General features: G+C 39.1%; 1 long non-coding RNA gene across 17 annotated transcripts in view; it reads left to right on the top strand.

Moving 5' to 3' along the window:
- Nucleotides 1–15,202, top strand: part of LOC110404622 — a 227,154-nt gene that overhangs the window by 11,481 nt on the left and 200,471 nt on the right. For 15 of the 17 annotated variants that reach the window (XR_002442371.1, XR_002442363.1, XR_002442366.1 and 12 more), the window contains exons 2-3: nucleotides 11,349–11,432; nucleotides 11,629–11,689. The exons of 1 other annotated variant lie outside the window; for it this stretch is intronic. This is a non-coding gene — a long non-coding RNA (uncharacterized LOC110404622). The remainder of the gene's footprint in view (nucleotides 1–11,348; nucleotides 11,433–11,628; nucleotides 11,690–15,202) is intronic. One more of the 17 variants, XR_002442359.1, reaches the window with a different exon arrangement.

Below are 15,202 nucleotides of genomic sequence, written 5' to 3' on the forward strand. Positions count from 1 at the left end.
GTAAATTCATCTCTGCCCTTGCTAGGTGTGCTGCTCTTTGGTAGAAAGCATCCATCAAATCTTTGCTGCAATGGAAATGTGCTCTTTTGAATGGCAGACTAAGCACATTAGACCTTTATACTTTTTCTCTGGCTAATTTAACCAACAAATTTCATTATCAATTATACACTGCAGTAATACCTCTTAGAAGCTGTTGCCTTTTTGTCTCTTGTTGACACTTTTCTAAGTATATAAGGACCTTTCAGTAAGTCTCAATCTTTTCAGGGAGATGGAATTTACTCAAATGTGACCAGTATAGAAGCATAGAGAGAGAGAAAGCTTTATGCTTTAATCAGTTCATTGCTGCTGTTGCTTCAGGATAATTAATCTGTCAGACAAATGCTTTCTAAACTTAATCAAATGTTCCCTCTTTTTCTGAGAGATATTTGTCCCTCACATAGACACAGCTAGTATTTTGGACAGTGTTTGACAGGGAAATCCTGCTTCTTATCATGTGTGCTTTATATCTCTCATTAGATATTTGGGAGGATTTAACAATGGGATATTTTATAACTTTTTCTACATATGTGGAAACAAAAAAATATGTTGAATGAAAAAAAGATTTTTTTTCTGACAGTCCTTCTGGTCATATACTTTTTAAACAAGTCTGACTTACCTCAGGCTTAATATTCTAAGGCTTTTTGTACAGTTCCAGAGCTCGCTGCCTTTAATTATTCTATCACTATTCTGTGTAAAATAAATGGTAGTGCTCTCATTTAATTTATATTAATAACTTATTATACTAGTCTAAATGTTTATATTAAAATCATTGGTGAGTCCACTGGGATGGGTAGGTTTTTGTTGAATTAAGTTAAAAAGAGCTATAGAATTAATTTCACTGGGGCCAGGTCATGGCACCAATCGTAGTTAATCTGCTTAAGAAAACAAATTGCTGGGTGATGTATAGGTAAAGTACTGAACAGTTTTGAGGAAGGCAGAATCCTAGAACTCTCACTGAAGGCTGAGGATTTTTACAGAAGATCAGAGCACATACTTAGGATGGTGGCCAAAGTGTTGCTCGCGTTTTGGGTTGACGAATTACATGTCTTTGAACCCAATTCCCCCAGCTCAGAAATGCTGTTTTGCACAGGGCACACACAGTTGTGGGTGTGGCAATCAGACACGGACTCGGATGTGGTCAATCCAAATCATTTATTACAGGCTCTAACATCCCCTATATACATTCACAAGTTTTCTCTTGTAACTTTCCCACCTGCCTTTACGTGTCAGCAAAGCATTCCACAAACATTCCTTAACCGTGCATGCAGGCGCTTATGCAGTCAGAGCCATGAGTCGTTCCTTTTGCTTTTCTCTTCTTCTGGAGGTGTCCTTAGTTCTCAGCCTTGGTTTCTCATGCTGTTTATCTTGCTCCGCAGCTTCTGCTCTGAATAGTCTTTCTTGTATTCCCACATGTGAGTATTCCTGAGCACTTAGAATGCTGCCACTTTGGGTGGTTCTTGCCTCAATACATCTTCATTTTGATGCATGACAGCTACTTTATGTAGCTAAAAATCTGGTTCCTGGGATCTTTTATTCAAGTAGCTTGGCTTATCAGCCACGATATTTTCCTTTTCGGAGCAGTGGGACAGAATCTGAAATAACTGGCAGTTTTGCTGGTTGGTTTTACAGTAACGTTAATCTTGAATGGCTGTGCCAGTTTTCCCTTGCATTGGTTCTTGGTCACTGCATTCACGTGGCTGTTTGCTGGCACTTGGTCAAACAAATTTTGCACAGTTGCTAAAATGAAGAATGCAAATGTTCTGTATAATTCAGGATCTGGTCTATCAATGGGAAATTTGCTATCGAAAGGAATCTAGATGATTGTATATAAAACATGTCCGAGCTTTAATGGGAAGTATTGTTGGAAGCCCTGATTTGTTTTCTATTAATTTGGTCTCGTGCCGAATACATGTTTTTTGCTACACTTAGTCCAAAGAAGTATGAGCGTGTGTGAAATCTTCCAAAACAATTTCCACCACTTGTATTTACCACTACCAGAACTTTGCAGTGGGTTATATTTTGTCATTTTTACTCAGTGTGTATTTACAGTGGCTCCTCCATTGTCTCCCAGTTAATCCTGAAGTTGATTCAAACCCTTGTCTGTGAAAGGTAAAAAGCTGAGCAGGTGTGAGCAGGTCTAGCAGGTCACACCACGTCATGCCAGGACCGTGGCTGTTCTCATAACAAAAAATTACGTGATAGGATAATTGCAAAATGGTGCAGTTGCAGCACTGGGAGGATCTGCCTCGATCTCATGGAGCAGCTCACACCTCTAGGGCAAGGCTGTCCATGTACGCTGACTGCTAACTGTGACATGTACTTTGTTGCTATCTAAATTCAAGCTGAGCTCTATAATCATAATGATAACAAACTATGCATTTTGCATTCAGATCTTGGACGCTAGTTGTGTGATCCGGTGTGGTGAGTGGGAGGTGAAGATAAATAAGAGTTTGATATTTCCTTTGGCTTCTGCGGGGGAAAATGATTTATTTAGATGCCATAAGCTGAAATTCTGCATCCACATAATTTTCCCCTGTCTTTAGAGATGCAAAATAGAACCAAACTACCTGTCTTCTTTGCTCTAATAGAAATTGATGAAATAAAATTACAAAGTAGCCCTCATCACCAGCAGAGAAATTATTAATAACTAGTTTGGGCTGAGAGCAGAAATGTGATTGGATGGAAAAGAATTCAAATGTTGTTCTCAAGCCCCAGAGTTTGTTTATTCATTAGTGTTGCATACTTTTTTATGCTGAACTTCAAGAGTTCTGGCACTGCTACGGCTGTAAATAGTTTTTTACTCATTGCTACTGTGATTTTAATATTCTTCTATTAAATTGCTAAATGCAATGGTATTAATTCCTTGTGACAGCTGTTCTACTGAAATTAAAGTTAACATCAGAAAAGTGTTAGTGGGTTTCATTCTTATTAAAGTGTCAGCCATAGAAATAGAGATGGAAGGGTGTATGATAAGAGTGTGTAGAGCTGAAACTAAAGGACAGTAACACAAGATGACATTCGTAGCTGCTGTGTTGGAGCAGATGGTTTGGGCTGGATTGCAAAAAGCACATGAAGTTATTCCTTGCAAAGCTCCAACCAGCATGGGGACCTTGGGACTGCCACAGCTGCCAGCACTCCCCAGCAGGTAGGAAAACCCAACTACACAAATGCATTTCCTCTTTTCCTCTAGTCGCATGTTTTATGGTTACAATATGGAGAAGAAGTTGTGCATTTTCTCTAATTCAGTAACTTGAGTAGCCTTCTAGGGAACTTCCTTGCCTTTGGTGGCCGTCATCAGGAGATATTGCAGCAAGTGTGGGCGCACCCAACTCAAAGTCCTGCTGCCATTTTTTAATAATAATAATTTTATTGGTTATTAATGACAGTGAATTTATAGTAATGCTGCTTGTTAATATTGCTGTGCTTAACACCTGGTATCCCTTGAATTCAAATTGCTTTACAGCGGAGATGGAACATTTTCTTTCACATTTTACTAGTGGGCCAACTGGGGCAAACAAAGGTTTAAAAAAAAAACAAACCCGTAGGTTGTAAAGCTAATTTGGTTATAAAATGTTTTCAAACCAGTTCACCTGGTGTGGTAATATGCATTTAGGACAATCTCCTATATCTTGGGAGTATAAGGTCTTAAAAACCAAGTGTATAGTTAACTCAGCAGCCCTTACCTGCCCCAGTGGTGCACTTGCAAATCCTTGTGGACTCACTGAGAGCTGCACCTGCACGCAGCACCAGAATAAGCACCTCTCTAGCTGCAGTAAAAGTAACAGCTTGTTTCATAGCATAAATAAGGATTGTACAGTTTCATTACCTGCACATCATGGTTCAGAGCTTGTAATGTCATACATATGGGCATTTGTTTAGTTATAAATTACAATCATGGCCTTCAGCAATGTTAGCAGAGGGAGCATCCTGTATATCTTTGTTTAGACGGCACTGCTTCGATTGCATTTAATTGCTTTCCCCTGCAGGTTTGCTTAAAGGTGTGTGTGATAAAGGAGCAAATATTGTACTAAACAAGAACAGCTAATGAATGAAGGCAGTGTCTATTATAAACTGTGTCGTAAATAGGCAGCTACTAAATGAAGGTGGCTACTAATCAAGGCTAATTCTGCACAAAGTGTTGCTGCCTGTAAATCAGATATTCTTACCCCGAATCTGCCAGTGCTGCTTTATTTATGAGTCAGTTCTAATTTCAAGTGGTCATGGACTGAAATAAATACTTCAGCAACGTGTCCCCTTTTCTTTATTCCAGAGAAAGAATGAAGGTGGAAAGGAAATAAAGTGTGGAAAGGGAGCGGTAGCTCTAGGCCATATCTGCAAATTGGATCCCTATGAGACTTGCATTGAGTCAGATTTCAAGATTCTTCTGGCTTGCATTCAGGATTCCTGTAATTTCCATGTATAAATGTTAGCACAGAGCTATACCTAGGCTAACTGGAGTGAGAATGTGCTGTAAAGTTGTGATGGGTTAAGGATGCTGGGAGTTTGGGAATGGCAATGGCAAGGCAGTTCCTAAGAAGTTAGTCACAGGGTCCAAATTTTCAGAATCTTCAAGTGCTTAGTTTATCCTCAGCCGGAATGTTTTGCGACCTGACACAAATCCTCAAAATTCAAACATACTTCTGCTGCTTGTAGATGAAATTGTTCGTGTTCTCTCCCTGTCCCCCATAAACTCATTTAAACCTTCACAGTGCATAAGTGTAAGTGCACTCTCATTGCAAAAGGGAAAGCGTGCAGTTCATTTATATCAATGCATGGTTGGAACCAGTGAATATTGATTGGTAGGTCAAAAGGTTTTGTGAGCACAAACTTGCCCCCTTAATAGGCCTCTATTAATACAGTTTAATTCCGCAGTTCTTACAAAAGCAAAATGTGTACAAAGCGTATACAAGTTAACCGAACAGGAGTTAACATTTCTCTTCCCCAACCAATGTACCATTAATAAATCTCTGATTTTTCTGACAGAGCTACACAAACCTTGACTGTTTTCATTATTAACTTAATTGCTTTTCACTTACAGGTACACGGCCTTTTCCTGTTGGAGGCTAATGCACATTTCCTTGACAGGTAGAATAACCAGGAAGGTTTGAAAAATGATGGAATAGCCAATGCAAAGTGAAATGTGAAACCAAGGTTTCAAGGAGAAGGACAAACCTTGAAAGATCCAGAGTTCTGATCTGATGTCTTTTGGGGCAGGGTGAGCTGCTCACAGGTGTTGCATAGTGGCTGGCACAGGACAGCTCAGTTTGAATGTAGCCTGTAAATATTGTCATGGCATCAGAATTTAATAGTGATAGGTAATTATAATAATAGGAAGCTTAACTAAAAATATAATAAGCTACATAACTTGCCTTGCTTGACTGTCTGTTGCCTTGTACCTTATGAATTGTTTTATAAAGCATGCTAGAGTCTGTGATTGTGCATGTATGTGACTGCACAAGATCTGAGACACCAGGTGCCTATGAGCCTGAAATTATTCTGTAGGAATGCTATAAAATTAGGATTTGCCATAAGACTTAACTTTTTTGACTTCTCTTGAGCAAATGACTCTTTGGTAATGAGATAGCCACAGTGCAAATAGTTGAAGTATTGGCAACGTTAGAAATAAAAATCTACATTTCAGGAAGGGTACCAAATTCAAGGTTTCTCAGTAAGAGGTTCAGTTTGAATTTCAAATTGGTTCTTATCTTAAGGTCTGATTTCTTGTTGAATCTCTCTTCTGCTACCTGGTCTTCATATAGAATTGTCTTTGTTTTTTTTCATTGTCATTGAATACTCTTTCTCACATTGTACCCACCAACAGTTGTATTAGATTTGTGACTCTGATGAGGGCAAGTGATTTCTAAATTAACAGATGGTTTTCTGTTTGATTCAGTAGCCCAATAAATGCAGTCTGTGTTGCGGAAGTGCTAGATATAAATGCCAGAATCCTTGGTTTTTGCTGTGAGTGCAGTTCTTGGACAGATGAACAGGTCAGCAACTGAGAACTGGGGGCCTTGACAAAGTCATCAGCATTGCTCTGAAAGGCGTCTATGGAAATAAGACAGCTGCCAATTGGTTGTAATGAAATTCTTGTGAAATTCAGAAGTATTTGAGAGGATTCATATTCCAGACCTGCTGTAGGCAGAATACTTAGTCTATAATATCATTATATTATGGCTTCCTTATCCCAGTGGTGTCTCTTCATTTAATTTGTTAAATTGCTGTTGTCTAAAACTGAAATGTGCAAAAATCATCCACAAGTGCAGCCACACAGACTAGATTCTAAGAGATGCAATTCTACTTACTGTATAAATTTTTAAATTTATTTAAATTTATTTATTTAAATTTTTATTTTAAAATTTTAATATTTTGTAAATAGTGAAAGAACAGTAACTGAACCTGCAGCCCAATAAGATTTTGTGTGTGTGTGTGTGTAGAAATGAAAAATAAAATGTGTGTTCCCAGCTTCTGTTGCTTTAAAGAACTGACAGCTGATTCCTCAGCTGAGAATACATGCCTCCACTGATTCCTTTATCTTGGTTTTGGTATGTGATAACTAAATTACAGGTTTTACAAACACTGTTTTTCTTCTCTGAATCAAGTTTACATTTACAGTTCATAAAATAAAATGTTGGTACACAGCAGTACATAGTGTATCTGAGAATTTTCTTCTGTGGTCTGGGATGTCATGTCAGTGTGTGCCTGAGGAAAATAAAAGCTTACTGATGAGAACGCACTGCAGAATGCTGAAGGGAACTTGTCCAGTAAAGACATGCTGCATGGAGAGAGAACATCTGGTAGGCAAAACAGTTTTAACACCTCCATTCTAACAGAAAACTTGATCTGGATGGAATAGACTTTCAAAATTGGTATGGTTGTTCAAAACATATGCTCAGGAAAAATAAGCATATATGCAGTTTAGACCTGCATATGGGAATGGCAGAAAAAAGGACTGGTATGTGCCAAGTGCTGGACATCAGTTCTTCATCAGTTGAGCATCATGTTAACCAGATAGGTTGGACAAACTTAGGGCAGTTCAAAAGCAAATCCTGATATTCATAGTGCAAATAAATAGGGCCTAAGTGACACATCCTTGCTATGACTAGTAAGTTAACCAGACCTCCCCAGAAGTGAGTCCAGCACATTTCTGCTGGTGGTTGTGCTGTTGCTGGACAGATACTGAAAGTGATGGGCCCAGCACTTCCTTATGCCTTGGTAATCTGTGATGAGTGCATTTTTTCCCTTGTGACGGTCAGCATTGTCATGTTTTGTCTTGGTCCATAAATCCCCTTGAGTCCCTCATAAAACAGTCACATATGGTGTTTGCTGGTATTTTCCTGCCATCCATCAGCCTTAGCTTTCTACCACTGACCCTTTGTGTGACATAATGGATCTGGTCTTCATGGTGAATCTTCCTGGAAGCCAGCTTGTCCATGATTGAAACTGTGTGAGCCAGAACAATCTGAGAAGCGCTCTATTTCTGCCTCAGCAGAAGCTGAATTGCTGTATGATAGACATCCTGTTTTGGTACTCCCTATATAGAAAGTCAACAGTTTGTTTGCAATCCGTCATGTCATGTATGGTCTGCCATACCTTCTGTAGAGGGTTTCAGCAGCAGAGTCAGTGGATATGCAGCTTTTCTCATTTGGCCTTTCCATTTTGTTCTTCCACATTATCCACTGCCTAGCTGCTCTGGTACAACACATAGTTGCTTTGTGGCATAGCTTTGAACAAACTCTGTGGCCGGCCATTTACTAGTCAGAAATATATATTGATTCAAGACCTCTGAGTATTAAATGATGTACCTGCCAATCTATGATAGATGAGATAGTAGATACGTGCAAGAGAACTTGATTTTTAGTTCTTGAGCTACAGCCCTGGTGTTTTTTAATTTCATGCCTGACACAGACTGAAACACCAACTGTTTTGGATGAGAATCAATTCTATGTCTGTTTTCTGCGTGAGGCCAAAAAGTGTTGGTCCATGTAATGTGCGCGTTTACATCTCGCAGACTGAGAATATCAGAGCTGGGGATTATCTAGGGAGTGTTGGTTAACATTGGGTCACCTTGCTTCTCAGTTCTAACAGAAAAATTGGACCTGTTTGCTTCAGACATTTCTATCCTTGCAATAGAAATTTTTGGTAACTGGAAAAGAAGGTGGACTTGAAATTAAACTCAAATGGAGAGGAACAAATGGAATGTGTGCAAGAGAATGCAAGCAATCATCTTATACAAAGAAAAATAAATACTGTGCTGACTGCAATTAAACTAGGAGGTACATACATCCATGCATACATGTATGTATAAATAGTAATAAGGAGAAGAAAATAAGGAGCTTTTAAGTGAATAAATGGATAGATGCATGAATTTTGGGTTGTGGTTTAGAAAAGAACATGGCATGCATACTAATAGAGAACTTGCAAAATCGAGATGGTGAGATCCCAGAGGGTACAGACAAGGTTCTGCTCTCCTGAAACACATTTCTTTCTAGTCAGCGTTGCTGTGCCCCTGCGTACTTAGTCTTCCCTCTTAAGAATTTGGCAGAGTTGAGGTATTAATATTTCCCATGATTATATGGTGTCCTCATGGATTCATACTGTGCATATAAATTTAATGGTCATCTGTGTCCCCAAGGACACAGGCTTTGGTCAAAAAGCCTTTGTTCTGCAAAACCAGCTTTAACAATAAGTTGTTACTTATCAAACTCTTTTACCTTTAGTAGGTTAACTCTACGAAAAGACCACAGAGTTCTCAGCCAGCTGAGTTGCCCTCACTGGTGCTATGCTGAAGTCCATAGGTCTCTTCCCTGTTCCTAGCTCCATTCTTTGCTCTGAGTGATTGTCTTTGATGATTAGTGGTGGTGGCATATTTCCAAGTAGCAGCAAACATTGGAGAAGAGCTAAATGTGGCCGCACTGTTCATCTCTAAAATCTCACTTTTGCTGTTATTAAAGAGTAACTACAGTAACTTTTTGCTACAGTAATTTTGTTTGGGTAATAAGGACAGACAATTTCTTGGTATCTCATCCCTTACATTTTAGGGGTGATTTGCACAGCGCAACATGGGACTGCTGAGTCACTCAGAAATCATTGAAAGGTCTTCCTAGTTTTGCGTCAGCAGCTGCCTTTCAGGCTGCACACATTCAAGCTTGTCACTCTAGCTAGTGCTGTTACTGATTGCTCCCTGTATCGTTTCTCCTTGTATTGTTTCTCCCTCTTTAGTTACAGAGGAGATTTTATTACAGGCTTTTTTTTCTTGCCAAGAAGTTCTTATTAAAGGTTGTTTTTTCTTGCCCCACCTAAAGGAAAGTCTTTCCAAAGACAGAATTGTTTCCTTCCCAGTAACTGCATTGACACATACGAATAGTCTGATGCTGAACTGATAGATGAGCTGTCATCGGGGTACAAACCTGTGACTGTTAGAACAAAGGTTGGCGAATTCAAATGGGAAATAAAGTGCAAATTTTTTAACAGCAAGGGAAATTAATAATTGAAACAACTCACCTATGGATCCAGTGAGGAACAGCTGTCTTCTTAGTAGACATGCCCCAGTTCAACACGAAGATACTGAGCTTAGTGCAGGAATCAACTGGTGAAATTCTCTGGGCTACGTTTGGCAGGAGTCCAAAGCAGAGGTTCCAATGGTAACTGCTGAATCACTAAACCAAAACCAAGCCGCCTCTGAAGGAGCAGCAAACAGCCTTCCCTTGTGGATCAGACATCAAAGCAGGGAAATGTAGCATTTGACAAGTGTGCTGTATATGGTAATCAAATTGCTTCTGCGCTCATTTGCAAGTTTCTATTCCCCCCCCTTAGCAGCATTTTTCATCCTATATTTTTCAACTTTTTTTCCCTTTCTGCTTTTTTATCACTTTCTACTCCAAAGCATTGAAATTGTAGCTGAACTTTTGAACCACATATGGAGTTTCTTTAAATTTAATCGCCAATATATACAGTAGTATTCAACTACATGGCAATTTTAGAGAGTAGGCACCCCCAAACTGCAATATGAGTAGGGAATGGATAAGTTTTTAGGATTAAAAACTGTTTAGAAAGTCTGAGAAAAAGAAATCATAGCAATAAATAATTGTGAGCTAACTCACTTATCAGTAGCAGCCGACAGTGCATGCTGGCAATTGCAGCGTGTACACCAAAGGGAAGTGGGCTGCTTTTGAACAGTTGGCAACAGTGCAGCTGAGTTACAACATACAAGTGTGGTATTCTACTCCTGTAGGGTATGGGAACTTGCAGCCTCTGCTGGAATCTTGGGCTTCTAACTGAGCAAATTGCAGCCATTCAGCCTGCATGAGTGCAGACTTATACAGGTTCTCAATAACATTTTGCTGCGTCTTTGTACATACGCTTCAGCATTAGGGCTAATTTACTAGAGGTCATTGGTATGTGAGCAGAAGTATATTGCTTACTTTAAATGTTTCATCTCCTTTTACTGCCACAGTCTTGGATGCAGTTTTTGGAAGTGTAATATATTTCTGACATTTTTGGGCATATTGAAGCACTTTCCTAGTGAGATCATGGGATCTGCTGCTTATGTGCACTATGAAAACCTAATGAACGTACAGTGAATGCATGTGATTTGCAAGCTTTGCTGCCTGGCTACCTTGCTGCTGAGTGATGCTCTGTGCACATGTACTGTGGACATCTATGGCAATACTCAGCTGGAAGGATCGTAGCCCTCCTCCTAGACATGGATTCATTTTTATAGCAAAATTACCAAGAAGCCTGGGGATCTCGGCAGAGTGTTCTGCTATAAGCTCCACACATTTTCAGTGTGCTTTTTCCTGCTATGTATCTGTTCTTCTGTTGTCTCATATAATAAAGTAGGCTATGAGCTTTTCACAGTGGGTACTATCTTTCTGTTCTGTCTCTCTACAGCGTCTAATATCAAGGGCACCTAATGCGTTACTGTGGCTTCTAACTGTTATGATAATAATTTTAATAATATTTCAATTACTTTGACTGTGATTAACTGTGCCAAGTTATTGGTGGTTAACTCCACGTTAACCACATTTGCATTTTGAGTCTTTCAAACAGCAAGCTGCAATGTAATGACCTGAAATTTCCCCATCTGAAAATCGTTCCTCAGCATTTAATGTATTGTTTAATTAAATGTGAACAGCAAACTTCTTGTTTGAATTGTTATACCAGGAGAGATTCTGGTTAATTGTCTTTGTCACTGGAATCTTTTATGATACTGAGGCAACACAGGAAGTTCCTTTTCAGCACTTATATGACAACCAGGAAGAGTTTCAGATAAATGATTTCTTAACCTTATTTTTGCTGTCCTATAGGGTCTTCTGGAGGACTTCTTAGCCTATGAACTTTCAAGCAGTATGAACAGTGAGGATTGCACAATTACCAAATATCCATACAAGGTGAAGTTCCTTTCACTTTATACTTTCAACAGATATTGTCAACAACTTAGTGGCCTCAGGGTACACTTGAATGAGGCATCCAACAGAGATGTAGTGCATAGCGTGTTTGTTTTTTGTCTCTAGAGACCTTTACATTTAGATTGTACATTAACATGTAGTAAAGGTGCAGTATAATTAATTGTTTTTGTTTTTCCAGGCATAGCAAGAGGCTCATACAGCTATCACTCCATTTAGAGCAACAAAATGAAGAGGAACAGGTAAAATAGTGGAGTTCTGATTCCTGTCAGCTGTGGTAACATTGCACACACAATTACAACACAGAACTGGAATTTTAGGACAAGTAAAGCATAAACAGTAAAGGGGAGGTATGAAATGATAATGAATCCTCATCATCTCTGCACATGTGTGGAGAGTAAGCAGTGCTTTTGGCCCTAAGACAGAGAAACAATGTTGGTAGGATTTTTTTTGTCAGGAGGAATATTCAAAGGAAATTCAGCTATTCTGGCTTAATTGTTTTTCACTGAGAGAGTGGTGAGGTGCTGGAACTGGTTGCCCAGACAGGTTATGGATGCCCTGTGCCTGGAGGTTTTCAAGGCCGGGTTGGATGGAGCCCTGGGTAATCTGATCTAGTACTTCATCTAGTGGCTGGCAACCCTGCCTGTGGCAGGGGGGGGTTGGATCTTGATGATCCTTGAGGTCCCTTCCAACCCAAAGTATTCTATGATTCTGTGAACTGAGAATGAATGACAGACTGTATTAATGCAGATGCACTACTTAGGAGAAAAGCTGGCCAGGCTGGCCTGCACTCATTAGCAATTCCTCTTGGTTCCTATGATGTAATCAAGTTAGGTAGGTGTTTGTATTACTGCAGGCATCCTTCATTTTTTTCAGTCACTCAAGACTTTAGGTTGACCCATTATAAACTGCTCTGTTTTTCTGTTTTTCATCATTAGCTCTTTTAAATTTTTTTATGGCGCTCACATCACCATAGATGTCATCTTGTTACAGAGCCCTTATTCTGAGGCAATAACAAAATGGCAGAGGAGGTCATGAGAAAGCCACACTATTGCTTTAAAAAGCAAAATAGCTTATCCCCGCACATCCTGGTTCTTCTCTTCTTGAGTTTCTCGAGCTCCATGTGCCTTCCCAGATTGACACATCATCAAATATCCCCTAACTTTCCTAAGAGGGATTGTAGCATACTTGTGTGGTGGCTGTGACTTTGAGGTATATTCTTTCAAGATGCTCCATTGCAGTGATTATGATATCATATTTCTGAAGGAGCAGAGACTGTGCCCGTGTGTGTACCTGTGGGATGTCACCTCCCCAAACACAAATCTGCCAGTGATACCACTCAAGTACTGCCAATGTTTGCCAGCCTGTGGCTGCATCCTGTTTATGGGGCAGCAATGAATTCAGTGGAATGCAAAGGAAAAATTCTTTAGGAGATACCTACAGAATGACCACAAGAAATGCATTTGTAAGTTTTTCAGAGAATGGCTTTAAATATATATTCAAAGTTATTGTTGTGTAGCACTTCATCTCTTGGAAGTTTAATTCACATACTTCTATCTAAAGCCCTGAAGAATAAACTCTGTCCTGCTCTTCATCAGAAAGGCCGTTCATTCAGTTAGGGGAAAAAGGGTAGCAAGTTGCAGTTCTGTATAATATTCCCTCAGCTCCATTAAATGTATTACAGTAACATCAAAGTCCTACCTTCAGTCCTCTAAATCTGGTCATCATTCTGTTACCTCGACCAGACAGTATAAATCAAAAGAAGTGCTGTAACTGCATGATGGAAGGACCTTGAAAAATCTGTATGTTAAGAAAAAAAAGTGTGTGTGTATATATATATATATTAAACCTGAGTCTTCAGCTGCACAAAAATTCAGGGAAAATCAGAAAAATTGCCTATATCTTGGTCCTATACATGTTAGTATTGACTATGCTTCTTGCAGATTTTATGTTCAAAAGAAAGAACAAAGACTGCATAAGGAGAGATTTTTCTGGATGAAAAAGGTTTACAGGGGTATCTTGATTTTGCTTGGTAGCAAGGGACACAAGTTACTGTTGACCAGCTGAGAAGCAGTTTTCCTTTTCTCCTGATGTACTGTCACTGTTCTCCTACTTTGTCACTTCTACCTCCATAATTCCATCCATACTAATCTTCAGTGAGGAACTAGACCAGATTGTAACACAGCTGTGAGAAAGGGTTTAACTAAGTTTAATAAAAGTGGCTTCATAGGATGAGCCTTTCGTGAATTAAGTTTGTTGGTAGAGCTCTAATTCTTGTAGGATTTACCTGTCATCAGCTGGTCCATTATTAAACACAATTCTGCCTGCCTACATTAAATTCTAAGTAATATTAAACATTATTTGTCGGAACTAAGTACTTTTTTCATGAAAGAAAACTTGATACCTGAGAGTACCTGATAATATTGGGAACCTTTCTCTGTCCCCTAATGCTCTGACAACATCGTCTCTATTGCAAGTATTCTAATAATATGCCCAATTGAAATGTCAGCACTTAGCAGCAGCTCAACAAGAGCTCTCGCAGAATCATTCCTGGACCCGATTCAGCAGTCATGTAGGTACCTAGCTCTGACACAAGAACAGAACTGTTATAGTCATTAGGTTAGAGATGTAGCTCAATGGGTGCTTTCTATAGAAAATGTTTTTCGCATGAAAGAACAAAAGTCCTGTAATTTGGCCAATGGTCAAATGGCCCCGTGACCTGGGAGCCAGAAGTGTTTGCATCCAATGTCGGTTTCCAGTATGTCTCTCTGTCTCTGGTATTATCACCTCTTCACATTCTCAAGTAAAAAAATGCATAAAATAATTGAATTATGTATTAAGACTGCTGAGAGAGTCACTTACTGACCTTCTTCTACTCCAGTGAGCTTAGCTGTGAAAAATTGGGTAAGAAGCAAGGCCTTGCTGAAAGCAAGATATTACATCTGAACAGTGCACTCTTGGATAAACAGGAATTACAGAGTAAATAACAAAATGTGAAGAAATAAGATCCAAATTGAAGTGTGGAAATTGTGGACTGTAGAAGTGATTACTTTTATAAACAGTTTTAAATGTGTATTTGCTCTCTGAGTTTCACTGTAAATTGTAATGAAGTACCTCTAAGTTCAGGTGTGAATAGGGCCAAATCTTTGAGTTGTTGTTTGGGCAACGAAAAAAACCATGAAAAAATAAATCTTCCAACTGAAAATAATTGTGTTTTGACTCCCTAAAGATAGCAGGGCTGAGCCTGATTATCATATTATTCTGCTGTCTATTTATTGTGCTAAACATTTGCTATAACCTTTTTGCACCTTCCTTGTCATTCACGCTTCATATAAACTAAAGCTGTACAAAAATAGTGGATTTAAAAAATCTCATACATTCTGTCTGTAATTATTCTGGTGGCACGGTGTGACCTGCTGATTCAGTTCTTATTGAGATGAATATGAGCTACTAGTAGACCAAGGTTCAGTGAATACATTAAGTCTTGAAGCCCCAATCAATCACCCACTTCCTCATGGCAGTGTCTAGGATGTCTGGAAAATATGAAGTATCAGAGGTGATTGGAAGAGACCTCCTTGGATGCAAAAGTTTCAGAAAAGTTGTATATCAATTTCACTTTTTTCTGACAACTTTTTTTTGTTGGTTTTTTTTTTTTTTTTTTTTTTTTTGCTATCACGGAAACTGAGGAGAAAGTGAGTGTTTCACTCACTGTTTCCCACTGAGGCAGTATGCTGAGCAGAGATGCTTTGATGCAG

The sequence above is a fragment of the Numida meleagris genome, chromosome 11 (assembly GCF_002078875.1).
Source record: "Numida meleagris isolate 19003 breed g44 Domestic line chromosome 11, NumMel1.0, whole genome shotgun sequence".
NCBI classification, from domain to species: Eukaryota; Metazoa; Chordata; class Aves; order Galliformes; family Numididae; genus Numida; species Numida meleagris.